Source organism: Protopterus annectens, chromosome 11.part0 (assembly GCF_019279795.1).
Source record: "Protopterus annectens isolate FY-2018-M chromosome 11.part0, PAN1.0, whole genome shotgun sequence".
Lineage (NCBI taxonomy): Eukaryota > Metazoa > Chordata > Ceratodontiformes > Protopteridae > Protopterus > Protopterus annectens.
The window spans coordinates 1,569,803,300-1,569,825,701 of NC_056745.1; positions in this window are offsets into that span (position 1 = coordinate 1,569,803,300).

Here is a 22,402-nt window from a genome sequence, read left to right on the forward strand (position 1 = left end):
GCCACTTGGTCTAAACCACATACATTCATTTCTCATTACAAGGTAGACAGGGTTTCTAGGGACAGGGCAACCTTTGGTTCCACTGTGCTCAAGAACGTTCTCCCGTGAGTTCCTCAGGAACATGGAGCTAGGGACGCTACCCAGGTGTAAGAACAAACGGCGAGATCGAACACTCTCACATTTAGAAGTTATGTCCTTACCATAACGTTCCATGTGGAGTGTTCATCTCGCCTTTGTTCTTACATTCCCACCCTCCCACCCTCAGGAAGAACGTACAGTTTGGTGCCTGGTTTGGTTTATTCTGCTTCTGCATTCGCAGTTGTTGTGTATATATGTATATACATATGTATGTATATATATATATATATATATATGTATAGGTGTTCTTGCAGTTATGTTGTTTTTGCATGAATGTGTTTCTCTCTCTGACTTCTGGTTTGCTTGCAAACTAGATCTGAGGTAAAGGCAGAGGGGGATTGTGGGAGTTAGGTTGGTCTTGAGCTTCTTCTCGATGCAGAGCTTGCAAGCGGCCAACCTGGAGCAGAGGATCGGCTCCGAACCCAGGTGTAAGAACAAAGGCGAGATGAACACTCCACATGGAACGTTATGGTAAGGACATAACTTCTAATTCCTTACTTTGTGTACTTTCCTCTGCTTGACTTCCCAATTTCCTACTGTCCTATCATCCCATTTCTACCTCTTTGTCTGGTAAAAAAAAAAAAATTCAAGTGTGCATTGTGTCCGTTAAAGGCATTTGCAGATTTTCTTGTTTTATTGTTTCTTTGCATGCATAAATGCATGAGGCAATAGGTCCTGCTGGAGAGATAGGTATGTATCCCAGAGACTACCATGTCTGTGGAACAGGCTTCCCATCCATGTGAAGCATGAGTTACCCCCCCTAACCCAATTCAAGTGCAGCTTGGATTGGAGACCAGAAATTCATCCCTGGTTTGGCACCTATGTCTCTAATGGACACAGGTAACCTGTAAATGGTTCTTCTCCCAAACCCCTGCTTACACTTATCAAGGGTATCAGAATTTGTCAGAGATTTGGGATGCATGGCTAGGCTTAAAAAGGCCGTAGTGGTCGTTAGCCTAGTAGACGCCTATGAACCTATTCATACTCTATATTGGACACTTCTACTTCGCACATTACACAGCCACTGTTGTGGCTTCCTGTCCCTCTCTTCAAGTCCTGATCAGGGTGTAGATGGCATTACTAATTGTCTGTTGTTTTCACCTCTGAGTTTTCAGATTAATTGATGAGCGCGGGAGCTGAATTCGGCTCGCCACCATTGTGGTGAGCATGTTAAGAGTCCCAGGATACTTGTAGAATATTTTAGAGTGCTATTTCTGAGGTACAAAGTCAGTCATAAAATGTGCCATAAAAATAGCTAGATTTGTGAGTAGTATAATGCATCAATAATAAAGGGCTCTTACTGCATTGCTTTCTGTGTTAAAATATAAAATTATTAATAGAACAAGTGCAGTATTTGGGAAAAGTGTTTGTGTATGTGTGTATACACACACAAACACACGTGCATCTGCATGTATAAATAGGTGTATATTACACACACACACAGACACACATATGTATGTGTGTGTATTCATATATATGTGTGTGTATATATATATATATATATATATATATATATATATATATATATATATATATATATATATATATATATATATATATATATATATATATATATATATATATATATATGTGTGTGTGTGTACACACACACACACAAATGTATATATACAGATGTGTGTATCTTAAAAAAAATTAATATGAAATTTAATACAAAACAAATGTACTTAATGTGGTGGTGGTCCTGACAAGCCTGAAAGTAGTTTTCAGTGATATAAAAAAAATTGTGCAAGTAAAATCTACCTCTTAGAAACAGGGGTGGATTGTGCATCATTTCACGTTTTAGCTCCAGTTTCAAATTTCATCTGCCTGGGAACACCAGGTTGCCCCTTCTGGATGTCGCAGTACTTGTGCAAACACTGGCAATAAGAGCTGTCCTCCTATTCCTATGTTGCAGTATTCTTTACTTGAGGGAAACCTCTGCCATGGGCAACTCTATGTCCGAGCCAGTATACAAGAGCTTTTATATACTGCTGCTACATGAGATGTTGTATGGATGGCTAAGGAGAACATCTGCCGTAAAGCATACAGTCCTCAGAACTTCTCTGCCGCATTCCGAACGCTGTTTTTGGTCATTGGATCTGTTCAACTGAGTTGTTTGCTGCTAGTTTTCTTTTCAGATAAGTTCCCTGTTGGTTTTTTTTCTTGTTTTTTTTTACTACTGCATTTTGTTGTGAGGATCTCAAGTCATCCAGGAAAGTCAAGTGCCAGTGTGGAAGACAGATTCCACACACGTATAGCCAGGACCTGTCTCTCTCTTGTTTGGGGGCTACACATGACCATACCTCATGCTCCATTTGCCAGACATTCATCCCTAAGATCCTTCGTAGCAGTCTTTCATCCCATCATATTTATTTAGAAAATCATTGACTGAAGCGGTTAGCTAGGAATGTTATGGAGGATACGTCTGGGAGTCCTGTCGAGCCTGTATTGAAGAGGAAGGCCAAGAAGCTGGGGCCTGAATCTTCAGCTGTGCCTTCTACCTCTGATGTCTCTTTCTCGAGGTTTATGAAGTAGTGGTTCATCCGGAGGTCAGCTTGGGTTCTTCGGTGGGTACCACTTTAGATACCATCAAGGAAATCCGCCTGAGGCATGTCCTCGGAGACCATGCACATGTTCGCATCAGACGGTCAGGGGAACCAAGGCTCTTTATATTGAAAGGTGGTATGGGTATCCCTCAGATATTAGTCGGGGAGGGGATTCCGTCAAATATTATTCATTGCAGGCCTATGTTGGGTCCTTCCACTTTCCATCAGGCTGATGTCGGATTAAACAAAGAAGCAGAAAACCAAGCACATTTTTGAACCTAAGACTCCACAATCAGATTGGGAAGCTTTTTCTCAAGGCTTGCTTAATGCACTCATGGCTCTTAAGTCTCCTTCAGCTGATTCTGTTTCCCCTTTAACTACTCCACTCAAGAGAGTTAGGGTGCTAGATTCTTTTGAGGATGAGGGTTCTTCGGAGGATGAATCTTTGGTCTGTTCCACTCAAATTCCACCTCCTCCTTGAGTATGTTTCCACTGAGAGTCAAATAGTACAGATTCACCAGTGGAAGAGACCACATTTGGGGAAACTTGGCTAAAATGACAGAATTCTTTAACTGGGACTGCTGTCAGGTTTCTGAAGTGCAGAAAATATATTACAATGAATTCTCCTTCCCCCTTCTGCTGTACTTTCTTACCAGTCTTTTTGGAAGCTTTTTCTTCAGCATCTGAGGCCCCTTCCACTTAAAGGCCCGAGTTTTATAAAGTGCCAGAAGACTGTACATTTTTGTACAGATGTCCTTCAGCAGGTCCTGCAGTGGTTTCCATTACTTCGCACAAAACATCCAGACTTTTACCATCCACCAAGCTTCTCCCTTCTGATAAGGAGAGCAAGAGTTTGAAAAGAATAGAGAAAAAGTTTATACTTTTGCCACCTTAGCTTTCTGTGCTATAAATTACCAAACCTATATGACCAGATATGCTTTGGCTATTCTCTCAAGTCTGTCAAGCAGTTTCTCACCTCCCAGACTCCAATGTTAAAACTCAGCTGATTGTCTCTTTTTAGGAACTTCTTCTGAGGTAGCTCATGTGCCCATTAATGCAGCAGAAACATTTTTCAGGGCAGCTGCATCTGGCTGTGTTCTAAGGAGATATTCATGGTTGAGGCTTCAACCACTTCCAAATGATGTCAAAGAAAAATTAACAGATGCTCCCTTAGACAACAGTGCTTTGTTTGGAGCTGCAGCTGCAGATTTGTTTAAATCTTTGCAGGAGAAAGGTAAGGCACTACAGGACTTAAAACATATATTTGTTTTGCCTGTTACCAAATTTCACAGGAATTATCCCTCAGACTTCCTTTGTTAGGAAATAAACTCACCTGCCTACTTCTGGTTTGGGAAAACTACTCAAGACTCGTGCATTTTTTCCATTATCAAACAAGGGTGCTTTATGAACTGGAAAGCTCTTCCTCCTTTTATGGGCATTCCACAACCACCTCAAGACCAACTACATCTATTTTCACAGGTGCTTCAGGACTTGCTACATCAGGGATCAGTTCAAGAAGTTCCTGCATCCCTCAGGGGAAGAGGTTTTTACTCCAGGATGTTTCTACTACCCAGGAAAAATGGCCCATGGAGACCCATTCTGGATCTTTCTCACCTCAATACTTTTCTGAAAGTTCCTACCTTCTGCACGCTATCCTTGCAAACCTTGTTCCCTCTTATTGTTCTTCAAGCTTACATGGTCTCTCCGGACATCAAGGATGTTTGTCTTCACATTCCCATTCATCCCCTTCACAGGAAATGTTTGCTTTTCTCAGTTGCTTCCTTGCACTTTCATAGATTCATAGATTAGTACTAGACTAATTGCCCTTGTGGGCCATTTTAAGCCTAGCCAATTACCTCATGTGAGAGCCTAATCCTGTACTTTCTGTTTGTAAGGTAAGCACCTTAACCATTATGCCAACCTCCCTCCATTTTCAGTTCTCGGCTTGCCCTTTGGTTTTTCCACTTCCCCAAGGGTATTCACAAAATGCCTTTAATTATTTAAGCACTACTTAAATTGTGGCATTTCCTTGTCTGTCTCTCATTTCCACTTATTTACTATTTACTTCACCTACCCCCCTTTTCTGGCTTCATATTAACATCTCTCTCTGTCTCTCTTCTTAGAGTCCCTTCAACACATTCAAAGGTCCAACTACAAAAAAAAAAAAAAACTAAGCAACTGCCTGCATACAAGAACACTGAGAGCGGAACCCCATAAAACAAGTAAAAGCTATTGCAAGTTCTACTTTTATCAACAAGACTGTGAGCAGTGTAGGTATCTTCTCTGTGATACTCCTACTGATTCTTTTGCTGTGCACACCACTGGACCCCCCCCCTTTTCCTCTCATTTACTGTAACAAATATATACATTTTTCCAAATCTTTACATTTATTTTATATTCTACTTCCCTGATGCTCTACTAAATCTGCTTTTGAATTCACACAGATAAACAGGTACTGACCTGGGCTAGCTGGTTGATTGTTTTTCTGTTGTTTTTCTCTTCTCACAGCTTTCTCCAAGTCCTGGTCTATAGCCTCCTCCTCTTTTCATGTTCTAACATAATTCTAGTGCAAGTTTCCTAGCCCTGTAAAACCTGTTTTCTCGCAGCTTTCTCCAAGCCCTGGCTCTTAGCCCCCCTTCTCTCGGTCTAACATAATCTTATTGTAAGCTTCCCAGCCCTGTCAATCCTGTCTATTCCTTCCCTCTTCCTCTTGAGAGTTTACTTATTCCTCCCCTGAGCTGCGGTGCCATCTTTAAAACCCTCTGCCTGACCATACTTTGTCGGTCTGTCCCACGGGCATCCCTCAGTATTGTGCACAACTGTAAGTGCCATTTGTACTTATGATTGTACTTGCAGATTGAATCAAAAAACCTGATTTAGAAAGGCACCAACTTTTGACTTAGCTTTTCTGCCCTTGCTTCATAGGAATCCCAGTCGTGTACTCGCTTATACCATATTCCATTCTTTTTAATTAGTGCTCTATTGAGTCATAATTTACTGCATGTCGCTTTCTAAAACCCCTGGCATAACTACATTATTTTTCTACTTGTCATTGAACTGCAGCTTCCCATTGGTGTATAAATAATAAAAACTTACAGAAAGGTAACATTCAAACCAAAGTGACAGGCTTCCCTATTTCTGTATTTCGTAACCTTCTCACTGATTGATTGTTTTCTGTTTGGTGACTGCTACTCCTCCAGGAAGTGTAACCCGCTCAGGTCGCCCTTTGGGCTCACTCCGCTCCCCTCCCTGCTTCCAAATCTCACCCGCCCCCACTACCTGTACTTTTATACATCCCCTGACTCCTCTCTACCAAACACCTCTCCAGTCACAATACACCTAAACCAAAGCCCATCCACCTGTAGATCTACATCACACCCAAACATCCACCCCTCTTACAGTGCTCTATATAACATCTCTTCCTATAACCCCATTTGCCCTACTAATCTCTCTTCTTTTACCTATGTCGTGCTTTTCCCAACCCTTGTCGTTACTCTCGCACACACACCACTACATCTCACCATCAACCTCACTTCCCATCCTACTCGTCCATCTCACATGAACTCTCTACCACTAACCCAATCTATTTTTTCAAACCAAAACTGCTCCCAACCCAAGCCCCCCCCCTGTACTCCCCTCTTAAATGTGGTACCAGAAAATCACTACTCTCGCACATCCCAAGCTACCCTTGCCCAACACACTGCCTCACACTTCTACTCCACTGCATCTCTCTCTCAGTAGCCGGTGACATCCACCCCAACCTTGGACCCATTTCTAACATTAGTCTCACCAAACTCTCCACTCAACCCACAAATGCAAAGTCCATTCACCTCGCAACACTTAAATGTACAAAGCCTAAAAAACAAAATCCCTAACCTCCATGCCTGGCTCTCCCATAACCACCCCAACATTACTACCGTTTCTGAAACCTGGTTGAAAACCTATATAAAAGAGAGCGAAATCCTACCACCAGGTTTCCAAATCATTCGCAACGACAGAGCCCACAAAAAAGGAGGTGGAGTAGCAATAATCTACCCCACCTCCCATACCATAACTCCCTACTCCAATAAAATACCAACCTTTGCCAATGCTGAAATTGTAATAGGTTTACTAAAAATAAGCCACCACAATTCCATATGTATCAATGCCCTCTATGTTCCCCCCTGGTGATATCAAAACTCTTGAAAACATCCTGTCCTGTTTCTCCTGCAATATAAAAAATGAAACTTATATACTCTGTGATACCAACATCATCTGGAATATTAACAACTCTGAAGCTCCATCCCACGCAATCGACCTGAATAACTTCTCCCAAATAATACAATCTCCAACCAGACCAAATAAAGATTGTACCTCTGGTACCATCATTGACTGGATCCTAATTACTCACCCAAACCTTTTCACCAAAGCCGGAACATTATCTGATCCTCTTGGCGATCACCTACCAGCCTTCGCCAATAGTCTCCCATCTCCAGTGCATAAACACCACCACTACATCCATACCCGCAACCTCTCCTCTTTCAGTCCTCTAACTTTCTTTGAATGCTTAAAGCGTACTGACTGGTCCCCTCTAAAAGCCCTTCCTCTAGATGATGCTGTTTCCTACTTTAACCACTCATTCCTAACCCTTCTCAGTCAGCAAGCCCCCCCCCCCGAATGAAACACATCAAAACCAATCCCTGTCCATGGTTATCAAAAGATACTAAACTAGCTGTACACCAAAAGGACAAAAAATGGAAACAATATCAAAAACATAAAAACCCTAACACCCTCCTAGAGTATAAGCAACTACGAAATGCCACAAAAAAAACTAAAAGACCGCAAAGCCCACTACTCCAAACTCTAGTCCTTGCACTCAACAAATCCCAAAAAATTCTGGGACTCCATCTCATCCATGCTGCATCCTGGCAACAAAGAAAACCCCTGCTCAGACCCCAACCTTGAAGCAGCCAGCCAGTTCAACTCATTTTTCATAGACTGCATAGCTAAACTATCAGCCTTCTTCCCACCCCCTCCTGCCCCAAACACCACCCCAATCATCAACTTTCCTCCACGTCGTCCTGTCTCAAGCCCATCCTCACAAGCACTATAAAAAGACTTCTCCTCAAACTCTGATCCTGTTGCAATGCACCCGACAACCTTCCAACCACTTTCCTCAAACAATCTGCAGACAGCATTGCCTATCCCATCTGTATTCTTATAAATAGATCCATACAAGAATCATACATCCCTTCTATCTGGCGCCATACTTACATCATCCCCCTCCACAAAGTTGGCAAAAATACTGATACCACCAACTTCAGGTCTTTTGCCATCCTATCCCCTCTTTCTAAAATACTAGAGAAAACAATACAAGCACAGCTTGGCACACCTAACACTAAATCTCCTCTTCCCCTACCCAACGCAGCTTCCACCCTGGCCACAGCACCATGACTGTCCTTTCCTTTCCTGAAGCCATAAACCTGGAACACAACTCAGGCAAGTTCATATCCACACTGCTCCTAGATCTGTCAAAGGCCTTTGACACCATCTCACACTTATATTCCAACTCTCGACCCTATACCAGTCTCCCAACACCATCACCTGGTTTTTCAACTACTTGTCCAACTGCCAACAAGCTGTCCAATGGAAAACATGAACCTCCCCCTTCCTTCCCACACCCACAGGTGTTCCACAAGGTTCTGTTCTTGGCCCTCTTCTCTTCAACCTATTCATTAACAATTTTCACCAATCCATCCCAGACTCATCTGTCACCAGTATGCAGATGACTTGGCAATCCTCTGCTTAGCCTTCTCCCCCTCCGAGCTCCTAGCAAAAACCCAACTAGTCTTCTCCAAAACAGAAACCTGGATGCAGTCTAACCATCTGGCCCTAAATGCAAATAAAACCAAACTAATGTTTTTTTTTCCCCCTACCAAAAACTTCATTGACAAATCCATATTCACCATACAGAGCCAAAACAAACACCCTCCTTGAAGTTGTTCCCAACACCAAGCTTCTTGGCATCATCATTGATAAAGAACTAATATTTGGCACCCACATCCACTCCGCAGTCAAGAAAACCCACCAAAAGTTAGGTTTTCTCTATAAGCACAGTTGCTTAGTAAGCCCTCTACCTGTCAAACTCTTGCATCCACCTTCCTGCTCCCCTCCCTTATGTATGGTGCCCCTCTTTTTAGCAGTCTCTATCTTGGCCTTTGGTCCAAACTTGAATCATGCTACCACAAGATCTCTAAATTTGCAACCAATTAAAAAAAAACTCATCCCACCACTGCCACTCCCTTCTCACCCTCACCTGGCTTGAACTACCCAACTATCTCAGTTACCTACAACTCTCCATTGCCCACAAGCTCATTTTTAAACCTGCCAATTGCCCAGCTCTCGCTACTTCCTTAAAACCTTACATTCCCAAATGCTCACTCTGATCCAAAAAACAAAATCTCCTTCAGGTCCACAAACCTGCAAGACCTCCTGGCCATCTACTGCTGTCCCACTCCTTAGCTAAACAGTGGAACTCTCTCCCCACACACCTACACAACCTACCTAACCATACAAATTTCAAATCTCATCTACTCTCTCAACTCTCTTCCAAATGGGAATGCCCTTGCCTAGCTTAAACTTAACCCCCCATTCCACCTTGCACTGACTCATCCAACTATCTCTACTATTACTTCATCCCACCCAAAACAATCCCTCCCCTACCAAAAACTAGTTTTCTCTCTTATCTATTGTACTGTAATGTCAAATATACTATTACCATTTCCTTGCATGATATTTTCTTAATCTACTAATGACGATTAGCTAGATATTTTGAAATGTTAAACTACAATTGAGTCTATAACAAAAATATTCACTTTATGTAAATGTTGAAATTTCTGTATTGAATTCCGTCTTTCATTTTTGTAACATTGTGACAGGCCAATTGCTAATTTCATGGAGCTTATCTGTAAATGTTTAATTAGCTGTATGAACTGTCCTTTTGTAACATGTGAAATGCAACTTGCATTTATTGTGGTGCTTTTCTCCCCAAGCATCCACTGATAACGGGCTCTTCTTGGCCCAGTGGACTTCCCTGGTCATCAAACAAATAAATAAATACTTCGCTCCAGTCATTGCCTACTGCAGACTTCAGGGCATCTAGGTTTATCATTACCTGGACAGTCCTCTATTTTTAGCTGCTTGTCCACAGACCCTGGAACAAAATCTACAGTTCACTATTTCTCTTCTGCAAAGGTTTGGGTTCACAGTAAGTTTAAGAATGTCCATTCTTTTCCCCTCACAGGACCACATCTTCCTGGGGTTACAGGTTGCAGACATATTGTGCTGGCATTTCTGCCTCCTCAAAAGGTTCATTATCTCGTTTCCCACTTCTAGAGGCTTCTCCCTCTTCCTCCTCCTTTCAGCTAGGGAGTTTCTCAGGCTCCTGGGTTTCATGGTATCCACCATTCCCATGCTGCCTCTGGCCAAACTTCACATAAGCAGCATGCACATCCACTGGAGTTTTTCGTTCCTGTTTTTCCTAGTCTCAAAAAGGAATTCCTTTGGTGGATTCAGCAGATTTCCCTGAACCCAGGCTTTCCATTGCATCCTCATGTTCCCACTCAGGAGTTGTTTACAGGCGCATCCAACTTAGGATGGGGAGCAACCTTTGCTTCCATGAAGGTGCAGGGCCTTTGGTATTCTTCTCGAAAACAGGACCTTATCAACATCAAAGAGATGAGCTCTCATTTCAGCTCTTTAAGCTTTCCATCCCCTTTTCCGTCCAGTAACTGTAAACCTGTTTACATACCAAAGAATTGTGGTGTCTGTAAACAAACAAGGCAGAACGAAGTCGTACCTTCTGTGCACGTTGGCTCTCATGGCTTGAGAACTGGCAGTTCAGTACCAGGTGACTCTTCAGGCAGTTTATTTTTCCTCCAGTCAGAATTCTGAGGCAGATGATCTGAGCAGGTCCATGACTCAGTCCCACTAATGGATGCTTCACAGGGCTGCGTTGCTGAATATTGTCCACCGGTAGGGTACACCTCAAGTAGCTCGGTTTGCCTCCCCTCTGAGCAGACAACTTTCTCAATTTTGTGCCAGAGTCCCAGGTCCTCTGGTTTGGAAGGTGGATGCCCCATCAATTTCTTGGAGGGAGATGTTTCTTTAATCATTCCTACTTTTTCCTCTCATTCTGAAAGTACTGCTCAAGATTCAGCAGGACAAATCAAAAATCTTGCTGGTGACTCCCTTTTGCCCAAACAGCATTGGTTCCCACTTTTTCTGTATTTAGCCAAGAGCAGTCCTCACATGTTACCTCACAGGGTGGGCCTTCTCACACAGGACAAAGGATCTCTTCTCCATCCACATCTGTCAGCTCTTTGTTTGACTGTGTGGGTGATGGCTTCCGATTCCTTTCAGACACCTTTTTTCCGAGGACACACTTAGGGTACTGCAGGAGTCCAGAAAACCCAATACTAGAAAATTATACATATCGAAATGGAAGAAGTTTTCTATTTGTTGCCTTTCACACAACCTGAATCTCACTGTCTGTGGATGTTCCATTGGTTCTTTCATACTTATGCGAGTTGCTCAAGGATGGTTTGGCTTACTCCTTGATGAAGGTTCATTTGTTAGCCATTTCTGGCTGTCTGCCTTTGTTTCCCCCTTTGGTTTCTAGGTTAGAGGTTAAACTCTTTCTCAGGCGTTTTTCACATTAGCTCTCCCTGGAAAACCTGTACTTCCTCCTTGACATTTAAACTTTGTTTTGAAGACGCTGACTGCGGCTCCATTTGAACTTGCAGCTACAACTTCCTTGCAGTACTGTGCTTGGAAAACTGTTCTGTTACTAGCTTTGACTTCCACCAGAAGGGTTTTTCTGGACTTCAAGTCTTAATGGCTTTACCACCTTTTTTGATTTTCCATAAGGACAGGATATCTTTGCATACTAACCCTTCCTTTATGTCCAATGTTGTGAATGAGTTGTCTCTTAATCTGTTCATCTTCCTGCATTCTTTGCTTCTCCACAGTCCTCTAGTGAGAGGATTTTAGACACCTTGGATGTTCGTAGAGAACTCAGATTTTATTTGGATAAAACCAAGGCTATCAGGAAATCTGATCAGCTTTTTGTTTCTTTTCATCCCAGGGCTCTGGGATTTCCTTTTTCAAAGCAGACCGTTTCCTCTTGGATTTCCAAGGCCATTTCCTTGTGCATAGGAAGAGCCTCCCTTTTCATATTAAGGCTCGTACTGCTAGGGCTGTGGCTTCTTCATGTGCTTTATTTAAGAGTTTGGGCACGAATTCCATTTTAGAAGCGGCTACTTGGACTTCTGTGCATACTTTCACCAAACATTACAAATTAGATGGCATCTCCAGATCTAGAGCTGGTTTTGCTAACGTCATTCTTCATGGGTTTTCTAGAGAGCTCTTCTGGTCATTCCTCCTCCCAGGTTTCCTCCTAAGCTTTGGTACTCTCCCTCATGTAAAGAATACTGCAACATTAGAATAGGACATAGAATAGTTGTGTAAAAGCTTACCATAATCATAGATGTCTTTTTCTTCTATGTTGCAGTACTCTGTCCCTCCCTCCTTCTTCCTGGTTTTGTTCTGGATGCCTGATGACCTTCTCATTTTTCTTAGGCTGGTGTTCCTCCTGGGGCATTTTAGTTCTGAGGATTGTATTTGCAGAAGTCACTCTGTGCAATGTCTCGTGTACTAACAGTATTTAAAGCTCTTGTGTACTGACAAGACATTGGGTCACCCATGGCAGAGAATTCCCTCATGTAAAGATTACTGCAACATAGAAGACAAAGGGCATCTATGGTTATGGTAAGATTTTATCCAACTATTCTTTACTACAATATAGCAGTATGTGTTGCTTCAAATTACTTAAGCACAGTGTAAGTTAGCAAATAAAGTATCGTACCTAGTTATGTGTGCACATTTTTCATTATAGTTCTTATAGTTACCAGGTAAAGAAAAATGGTAGTGATTTTGTTTACAAGTTGTTTTATTGTACCTCCGTGAAGTAATTTTCTGAATAACAGCATTGAAGTAATTTTGCGTAATATTCATTAAAATTAGTCTGTGTTGAAGTAATACTCCAGTATTCTAGCCTTGCACTGTGAGTAGCACTTTTTTGGGCTGCAGACATAGTAACAAGCATATTGCTTTACTGTGGTATGTTTTTGCTCCTATGCAAGCTAACAAATAGTACTATTTTGTGCAGTATATATGAACGCACACAGAGAGGCAAAACAAATTCAAAATAATTTGCAAGACCAATTTCTGACAGGAGCTCTCACATTTTGCTGTGCATAATAGTTATGGTGAAACAGTGTACATTATTTTCAGATGTCTGCTGAAACCAATGCTTGTCACTGTACTGCAGAATAAAAAAAAGGTTTCTAGTTGCAGCTAGGACATATTCCGTTACACTTTACAGTGACATGTATTTGTTTTTCATTTTATAGTGATGGCAAGCTAACGTACTATTTAAACTGATTACAGGAAACAAAATTTCAGATTTTAACATTGAAATAAGAACCATGTTTGCCCTGAAACAAAATGAGCGCAAATTATCCTTAAACTCTATACTACAAGACAGCTTTCCTCATTAATATTGGTAACAAATTAATTTGAAGCATTGCATTGCTGCTACTTACTGCAGTTCGCACACATTACCAATTCAGTAACATTATCACTGTAATTTTTTTTTGAAGTTGGGGCTTTAACTTTGTGGTACTTTCACTTAATTGCCATACGTTTCAAGTTCAGTAACGCTAGTCTTTGTTACAAGATCTTTTTAAAGTTTTGATTACTTTGTGATACTGCCAGTAATGGAACTTCACGTGTGCAACATGCTGCTTAGGCATGTGTGCAAATAAACACAAATTTATGTTTCTATAGGTTTTCTTTGTTTTTCTGCATAGAATTCCTGCAACCTAATCTGTGTTTTTGCTGCATTGGCAGCATAAAGCGTGAATTAATTCATGACCAAAATGTTACAATCCATATGTAAACGTTATCCATGGTTCTTCAGTCAAAAAACCCTTCAGTGGGAGTTAAAAAAAAAAAAAAAGCACTCACTATTTTCAGAGTTTCAGAACTTTTTTTTTTCCCCCCATGATATGTGTTGTATTGTTTATGTAAACATTATTTCTTGGTATAATATACTTAACGGAGATCACAGGGTAAGTAAACTTGTGAGTCAAAAGGAACTATATATGTATTTGTGACTTGAGATGGCAGTGTATTAATAAATTGCCTAAACTAATACCTTTACAAAAGGGGGATGTGAACAGACAAAAGTAAAGCCTATCATCACTTTTTTTTTCTGGGAGTTACAAAAGTGAGAAAAAGGCAAACCAATACATTTTGTGCAACCACTCATTTCTAGGAACAAGCAAAAACAACACACACACAGATACTACCTCTGGTGGAGGTATCTAGCAACAGTGAGTGATTATTCTGGACTTCAGTGGAACAGTGGCCAGCTCTGATCTTCCATTGCTGGCAGGGAAATTCCCTTTGGGGAACCCTTCAGCATTCTGTCTTAATTTTTATTTAATTTTTGACTAAATTTGTACCAAGGCTGTCTTGAGAAGATGAACATTTTACTGGAAATGTTTCATCCTAGAGGATTTCCTTTTTCTTTATTTTTAGCTGAGGGTTTTTTTTTTATACTTTGGGCACTTATTTTTGGTAAAGGTGTGTTGCCTTTGTATTATTAGTATTATGTTATAGGCTGTATATGGTTTTAGTGGAAAGCAAGTGTTTTTAGCACTTGTGTGCATTTCATGACAGTGTTTTTGCCTGGGTACATATTTTTTTCTGAGAATGTTAAATCTGGACTTTTGAATTCTCCTTTGGACAAGTTTTGTTTAGTCCTTCTGGTACTCTGGTACTCAACAGTTTGAGAAGCGGGCAAATAGATTCTAGGGATTACTAAGTTTTTTTACCCTCTTTAATTAAATGTACAATAACCCCTGGTTTCTTTTCTGTGAAGTAAATTGAGCAACGGGTTTATGGTAATCTGGAATCTAAGAATAAGTGGTAGGAGGCATTAAATAAAAAGTAGAGACCCTTTCAGAAAAAGAGAGGCCTCCCAGTTCGGAATGATTGTCAGCATTCTGTTCTCTCTCCCTGCCACTTCTTCATATCTATCCCAGAGGCTGGTTCTGAGGATTACAGTTGGTACTGGGGAAGTCTGCCTCTTTCTTTGGGTATTGCTTCTCGTCTGTTGAACCAGACAGAACTGTAACCTCTGGTACTAAATCATATGCGTTAATTGTAGATCATAGAATCAGAGCCCTTAAATTAGGTAAATGATTCTGTTCAATAATTTTTCTGTTGCCAAAAAGATACTTTCTGGAGACCATTTCTCAGCTTTCCTTTCTCAACTTATTTGTGAAAGTGCTGAAGTTCAAAATGTTGACTTTACCATTCATTCTTTTGCAGAGGAGTTTGACAAGTGTAGACTGAAATATGCTTGTCATCACATTCCATTTGTCACAAAGTTTGGAGGTTTCCTATGTCTGTGTTACATTAACAGTGCTCTGTATTACACTTTGGGTTATCTGCAGCACCAAGTTTGCTTACAAAGTGGCTAGCTCTACGGATAGCTTATTGGAAACTGCAGGGCATTCATGTATTTCTTTAATTAGATGAATTGCTCATCTTTGCAGAGTATTTTTCCAGGTGTCAGGAGTTCTTTACATGGGTTACTAATCTCCTTCTCATTTCTGGTTTTCAGATACACCGTCAAAAAATGATCCTTAATTCCTTCTCTCAGGATAGTGTTTCTAAGATGTCTTAAAGATTCTTCATTGTAAAAGGCATTCCTAACTCAAGAGAAAATGGTCTTGGGTTTGGAAGTCTTCCTGGGTTTCTCCAGTCTCAGACTTCAGCCAGAGTGTATCCTCAGGATTTTATGGTTCATGATATCCTTGATTCCCATGAGTCATCTTTCTTTGTTACACTTAATAAAAATGCAGTAGTTCTTAAACTGTGGATCCAACATTCTCACTTTCTAGAATTTCTATTTCCAGTCTTAAGGTTTTTGTGAAAATTGAACTGCTTTGGTAGAGAGCACAGATTGTCTGGAGTACAACTCTCCCATTCTGTCTTCCAACTCCTGTCCAGTCTGCTACAACAGACTATTCCATTTTTGCTTGGGGAGCAGTGTCTACTGGGGATAAAAGTGTAGGGTCTTTGGAATAAAAAAAATAAGACCAAAACTGTATTTACATACTGTAAAAGAAATATTAGCTTTCCTAAATGCTGTCAACTTTCTAAATTATCTGTGTCCATGGGACAGCCACACTATTTACAGACCACCATAGTGATGTGGTACATAAGTAAGGAATAACCAGATTTTACCCTCTGTGCAGACTGACTAATGTAGCCTGTGATACAGCTTTTCTGCACAATCTCTGTCTGCAGGCATTTTACATTCCAACAGAGCAAAAATGTCTGGTAAATAAGCTGAGCAGGACCAGAACAGACCATCAGGAAGGGAAACTGAATCAAAGGTCTTCCAAATTCTGATCCATCTGTGGGGAACACCGCAAAAAGATTCATGTTATGTAGTCCAATCTCGCCTACATTCTTAGCCGTGGGTTTGGAGCCAAATGTCGGCTCCGACTCTGCCAAAACTTTTCTAGCTTGGAGTCTTTCTCTTGGCTGGGCTAAGACTGTATCCCATGCTGCACTGCTCTAAATCCCCAGATCTCGTTTGCCGCTCGTGTAGCTCGGATGTGGTCTTGCTCTTGGCTGTGGCTAAGAACCCTTTTTTCTTCATTATTAGAGAATTGGTTGCAAACAAAAAGCTATTTTAATAGCTGTTGTGTGTTCTGGTCTTGTATGGTGAAAAAGTTTTGTGTTTGATCGCTTTTTCTGTGGTATCCCACTAGCTGTTCCAATGGGCTAGGCCCATTTCAGTTAGAGGGCCTAGTCTCTCCCTTGCTTCATTATGTCATAAGTTTTTTACAGGTCTAAAATCATTTAAATTAGAGGTTTTAGTCTTTCCCTGCTGTGTTGTGCCTAAGGATCGTTTTAGTTAGAGATCTTGAGGATGTTCATCGTGTTTCACTGTTGCAGTCATTACACTTGGGTTATCCTGCTGGCAGGCTACCTGCAGTCGGCCTGAATTCCAAAGTCCTCATCTGGCGTCTGTTGCTGTCGCCGCTTCCCTGACGTCAGTGCGCCAGGGATATAGAAGATGCAGCAGACGCCATTTTCTTCAGTCTTTCTTGCCGCACGGTGCCTGAAGCAGAAGCAGTTCGCTAGTGCCGGTCAGCCGACTCCTGAGATTTTCGAAATTGAATTTCAGATCCGAAGTCTTCAATAAAGCAGAGTACCCTGTTGGGGAAACTTTTTGATGTCAGTAAAAGTTAACAGTTGTATTTCTTGTGGGAAGCAAATACCTCATAAGGATTTTCATTCTTAATGTATTCCTTGCCTACGCCCTGACCACGACGTTGCTAGTTGTTGGTTTTGTGCTAGATTCAACCAACGCACTATTAAGCGTTGGTTCGATTTTGCTTTTCATTACTTTGGCCGAAGGTTTAACTATATAATGACGTCGGAACAACCGACGACCGGAGTTCATAAAAAACGCAAGGACAAAGAAAAGGACAGGCATCCGAGGTCCAAAACCGACGATGAAGCCTCTTCTAGGCCAGTCGCCGGTTCTCAGTGAGGCGCTTTCGCAGCCCCCGACATCCGCTACCTCAGAGCCATAGGCCACCTCTGACTCCCACGTGGAGACAACTAGGCCTCTGGAAACTCAAGGTATTGGGCCTACGGAAACTATTCCCTCAGATGGGTCCGGAGTCACTGAGCAGGCATCGGCTTCTGAGGGTGTTTTCAGACTTGCACAGCTTACTATCAAGACCACTTCAGCAGCCAAGGCAAAGTCTAAAGCACATTGAAAGACAAAGAAACAAGTACAGCATTCTCCTGGACAGTCATCCATGCCTAAGAAACAGATGCTTAAAATGGCCGAGGACCTAATTACTTTGATCAGTGGTTCCCATCCCTCTCCTGATAAAAGGCCTAGACAAGACACTGACTATGACTCCTCTGACCAGGTTTCTATTTCTTCTGATTCCTCTTCAGAACAGGAATATTCTCTTCCTCCCTATGAGGACCCTGATGCTGAAGAATCTATCCCTTCAGCCTCTTCTCCTGAGGACTACTCTTTTGGGGAAACCCTGCACACCATGAGGGAGCATTTCCATTGGGAGAGCCAGGATTATTCAGAATCCAAGAAAAGGCTCAGAGACTTTCTTTTATTGCCTCAGCACTGACCTCTTGCTTTCCCTCCTGTGCTAGATATAGTTGATGTATTTTCTGAATCCAGTTTGTCTCCTGATTCTTTACCCCCTGCACCAGTTGAGCCAGATAGGTACTACAGGGTTCCAGATTCACATACATTTCTTTATAAAAACCCTGCTGCTGATCCAGAAGTTTATTTCTCAGGGTCCCAAAGGGGTCAAGGCTTCCACTGCAAAAATCCCTGTTCCATCTGATAGGGATTCTAGAGCACTAGACAGATGGGGGAAAAAAGTTTACACCTCTGCTACTTTAGCTGTAAGGGCTTTAAACTGCCAGTTTCACATGCTTAAATATCAACAATACCTAATGTTTCTGCTAAAACAGAAAATGCTGACAAGCTTGGAATGTCCTGAAAACAAGGAAATGCAGGATTTATTGCATGCAGCTGAACAAGTGGGAAAGCATACTTTGCAATGTGGTTTTGATTCACTAGAGGCTTCTTGCAGAGCCGCTGTTACAGGTTCTGTCATTCGAAGGCATGCTTGGTTAAAAGAATAGAGTTTACCTGATAATGTTAAAGCAAAATTATTGGATGCTCCATTACAGCATGATACTTTAAGGCAGAAGAGGTGTTAAAGAAAAAGAAAATGGAGGATAAAGCAAAATCAATGCAGACAGTAAAGGATTTCTTACAGGTTCAGCCACCCAGATTTAGCAGGAACTAGCCTTCTAAAAATTGGTCCTTTCCAGTGTCGGACAGGCCACAAAGAGGCAGATACAGACACCCAAGAGGCAGATCTCAGCTCCTAGGCTCATACAGACCTAAACAATGGGGTGCTTCAGCCTCCAAAGGCGGAGAAGACAAATCACAACCTTATAGGAAACAGTCCCAATGACTTCCCACTACCACTGCCAAGCAGTTAACTTTTGGCAGCAACCTTAGGGGGAAAACTAGCACTTTTCTCACAAAATTGGCACATGATCACCCAGGACAAATGGGTACTGAATATTGTTTCTCAGGGTTACAGGTTCCACTTTCACACCCTCCCAAGGGCAAAAGGGATGCCAGACCTGCCACACAATCAATGGGCAGATGCACAAAAACAAATTTCTGCTCTCATGGACATGAGGGCTATTCAAAATGTACCACAGCAAGAGTAGGGACAAGGATTTTACTCTACCTTTTCTTGGTACCCAGAAAGGACAAAGCCTGGAGACCAATACTGGACCTGTCTACCCTAAATACTTTACTGGGCGTTTCAAAATGTTGACACTGCAGCAACGTCTACCCATACTGGGCAAGAAGGCTTGGGTAGTTACTTTGGACCTCAGAGGCATACCTGCATGTCCCAATCAGACAATCTTGCAGAAGATACCTCAGATTCATAGCTGGCTCAATGCATTACCAATTCTCTGCACTGTCATTTGGCTTATCTGCTGCGCCCAGGGTCTTCACAAAATGCTTGGCACCAGTAATTACATTTTGCAAACAAAAAGGAATTCAAATATATCCCTACTTGGACAACTGTCTTCTTCAAGCAGAGAGCAAGGACATTCTACTAAAGCATCTGGCGTTTGTAAAAAGATTACTAATTTGCCTAGGGTACACAGAAAATGAAAAGAAATCAAAACTAGTGCCCTCTCAAGAGATAATATTCCTGGGTGCAAGCTTAAATACAACTGCCCAGATGGCTTATCTCACGCCAGACAAACAAAGGCAACTGACTCATTACTTCCAAATGATGGCAACAAAGACCCAGCTACCTGCAAGAAAAATTCTACAGGCTTTGGTCTTCATGGCATCCTGCTAATTCCATATGCAAGACTGCATATGAGGAAGCTACAATGGTATCTAAAAAGTGTTTGGACTCAACATTGCCACAGCCTGGAAACAATATTTACTCTCATTCCCTGCCTGCAACAAGAGTTTCGATGGGCAGTGGCCTGTTACCACAACAAGGGACAGCCTTTCACTTAACCCACAGCCAGGCAAACGCCAACAACAGATGCATCGGATTATGCCTGGGGGGGGCACACATGGCGGGAAAATGTATTCAGGGCACGTGGCCCACAGAACAAATACATCTTCATATCAATCAAAAAGAGACGCTTGCTGTACAGAATGCCTTGATAGCCTTAAAGGATCTACTTCATCCAGGACAACTTTTGCTAAAGACCGACAATACTACAGTCATGTGGTACATAAGCAAGGGGGCACGCATTCCTACCCCGTCTGCAGGCAAGCCATGACTTTGTGGAACACAGCTTTGACCTATCAAGTACATCTGCAGGCACAATTCCTGCCAGGAAAGAAAAATACTCTGGCAGACGAACTAAGCAGAAACCTCATGGACCCTCATGAGTGGAAACTAGATCCACAAGTCTTCAGCATGATAACAAGGAAATGGGGATGCCCAGACACAGATCTATTGCCTCCCCTCACAACTGCCAACTACAGAGATTCTGCACAAGGACTTATCACTCTCAAGCATGGAAGGTGGATGCTCTATCATTCAGCTGGAAAACTCTGATATTTTATGCCTTTCCTCCACTGCCTCTCCTTCCCAAGGTACTCCTAAAGGTCAGACAAGAGAAGCCAAAAATGATTCCGATTGCCCCAGACTGGCCACGTCAGCACTGGTATCCGATCCTAAAGAGCTTGTCTCAAGGCCCCGCCTGGACTTTACCTCAAATTCCTCATCTTCTGACCCAACAAAACAATCAGATCCTTCACAGCCAACTCAGAACCTTAAATCCGGCTGCATGGCGAATAATATAACCACTCAGAGCACACCTTTCTCTAGAGCAGTTATGGATGTCATTTTGGAAGCCAGGAGGCCCAGCACCAGAAAATCTTATGCAGAAAAATGGAAGAGATTCTGTGTTTGGAACCAGGCACAAGGACTTGAACCGCTTGTCCCAAATATTCCTCAGATTTTACAATTCCTAACTGAGATGCTGGACAAAGGCCTATTCTTCTCATCAATTAAGATCCATGCTTCTGCCATTTCAGCTCATTACAATAAGGGACCTCCTATTTTTTTACATTCACTGATGACAGTACCTCCTCAGAGGGGCCAAAAACATAAGACCCCCAAGGAGAGCACCGATACCTACATGAGACCTCAACTTTGTCGTGGAAAAGCTCACACTGCCCCCTTTTGATCCAGCCAATACAGCTGAGATAAAATTCTTATCACGGAAAACTGCTCTGCTCCTAACAATAACTTCAGCAAGAAGAGTCTGAGTTACAGGCATTAATGGCAGTGGAACATTTTATAATTTTCCATCCAGACAGGATTTCTCTAAGGAAAAACCCAACATTTATGCCAAAGGTAGTATCCAGTGTGGCTCTTAACCAAACCATTCATTTGCCAACTTTTTATCCAAATCCCCAGAATAAAGGGGAGAGACTTCTGCACTCTTTGGACATACACAGGCAGCTACGCTTCTACTTGGACAAAACTAAAGCTTTCAGAAAGGCTGAGCAACTTTTTGTGTCATATGCTGCAGGATCACAAGGAAAAGCTATTTCAAAGCAGACTATTTCAAAATGGATAGGACACTGCATTTGTTTCTGCTATGCACAGCATGGCAAATCAGTGCGCAAGAATATTAGACCACATCAGCAGCCTTTCTCAGAGGAGTACCAACCAAGGACATTTTGGAGGCTGCAACTTGGACTTCAGTGCACACTTTTACCAAACACTACCACTTACCTCTTTACTCTAAATCCAGAGCAGGCTTTGCCACTGCAGTTCTGCAGGGCCTCAGCCACTCCTAATCCTATTTAGACCCAGCTGACCAACCTCAGTTTAGGATTCAACCCAAGTGTAATGACTACAACAGTGAAACACGATGAACATAGTACAGTTGTGTACCTACCATAAATGTAGATGTTGAGTGTATTCATTGTTGCAGGCTTTGCCACTGCAGTTCTGCAGGGCCTCAGCCACTCCTAATCCTATTTAGACCCAGCTGACCAACCTCAGTTTAGGATTCAACCAAAGTGTAATGACTACAACAGTGAAACACGATGAACATAGTACAGTTGTGTACCTACCATAAATGTAGATGTTGAGTGTATTCATTGTTGCAGTCCAGGTTTACCCACCCACCATCCCCCTTTCTTTGCTGTGATTTATCTGTACTTCTCTATCCTATACAACCTATGTGGTGTATTTGCTTGTAGTTGAAGGTATTGTTTATTTTAGGGTATGTTTTTTTATAAGCAGTGAGTATTGCCTACCTTCTTGGGGGCACCTGACATCTGGGGCAAGAAAAACTGAAGAAAATGGCATCAGCTGCATCTTGTATACCTCTGGCGCACTGACGTCAGGGAAGAGGCGACAGCAACCGACGCCGGACCAGGACGTTGGAATTCAGGCCGACTGCGGGTAGCCTGCCAGCAGGGTAACCCAAGTGTAATGACTGCAACAGTGAATACACTCTAACATCTA